Genomic DNA, 1,318 nt, shown 5'->3' on the forward strand with positions numbered 1-1,318 from the left:
CTCTTTGTAAACTGTTTGTATCCCTCTTACAACCTGGATGTACAGGTATGTCAGACTGCTTGATAATCTTTCTGATTCTATTCTTTGACTTCATGAAACTAGTTATGTTCTCATTTTATATGTAACAGAATAAACATGGTGGTGTGTAGGAAGGAAGCAGTAAATTGCAACTGAACGCAAAATAACCGGTTGCATATTTGATAAGGCTGGGGATAAAACATGAATAGAGTAAATTGAAATTTGCAAATTTGAAGTTGCTTTGGTTACCGTCCGCCGCGCATGGCAGCAGAAACAAAAACAGAAATTGCTGGAAAAAGCTCAGGACTGGCAGCATCTACCAATCAGCGTTAACTTTTCAGGTGCTGTGACTCTTTCTCAGAACTGGAGGAAGGCAGTAGATGGTAGTGGAAGGTGCTTTTATGTAGTCAGCCCACTTAAATTATTGCTTCTAATTTAGTGTCATTGATATATTTAGCTCTGCGCTGTCAGCAGACGGGTGTTAACAATAACGATCACAAACGCAATCAACACGAACTATCCAGTGAAGATCAATGAGTTAGTAATTGCACTTAACGTATCCGTACAAATAAAGTTCATAGATTTCCAAGAAAAGGAAATCACCGTTGCTGGTCATATATTTAAATATGTAGAACTTTTAAAAATTCGACTTTTCTTTTAAAATACAATAATTACAGCAACGAAAAAATCATTTTTCCCTGACCGGGAATCGAACCCGGGCCGCGGCGGTGAGAGCGCCGAATCCTAACCACTAGACCACCAGGGAACTGTGCCATTAGCCCGCTCTAGGTATTCATATATAATCTGACAGCAACAGTTGCATACGGTAGATTATTAACTGTTATTTGAAATGCTGCCATCGGACGTTACTCGCGCCACGTGGACTGGACTTGATGTGGGCACCAGACCAAAGCCGACAGCGCTGCTAAATGTTACTGAGTTTTATTGTGAAACAGGTTTTTTATAATTCTTCGACAAGAACTGGCAATTTCCCTTTCCATCCGGCGCAGCGTTGTCAAAACCTACATGTTCTGCATTGTGCACAAACCAGCCGCCATAAATTACACATGTACAAGCTTGACCTTTTCTGGTGGTCTTTGGCCCTTCATTCCACTGAATAACAATTGTACACATGACACAAAAGATTAAGGTTCTGTAAACTGGTAACGACCGACAGCCCTGTGGAACCAGCATACAGACTTTCTTAAACTGTTATTATTTGCATGTTCCGAACAAAACTTCCTTCCTATCGTTTCAAGTTCCTTGGCAATAATTTTTAAATGTACAATGCTAAATCCTG

General features: G+C 40.2%; 1 non-coding gene across 1 annotated transcript; it reads right to left on the reverse strand.

The window, feature by feature from the left end:
* Positions 1-712: 712 nt before the first annotated feature.
* trnae-cuc (transfer RNA glutamic acid (anticodon CUC)) lies at positions 713-784 on the reverse strand. Its single transcript has one exon. It is a non-coding gene; the product is annotated as a tRNA-Glu (tRNA).
* Positions 785-1,318: the final 534 nt, after the last annotated feature.

Source organism: Stegostoma tigrinum, chromosome 4 (genome assembly GCF_030684315.1).
Source record: "Stegostoma tigrinum isolate sSteTig4 chromosome 4, sSteTig4.hap1, whole genome shotgun sequence".
Taxonomy (NCBI): Eukaryota; Metazoa; Chordata; class Chondrichthyes; order Orectolobiformes; family Stegostomatidae; genus Stegostoma; species Stegostoma tigrinum.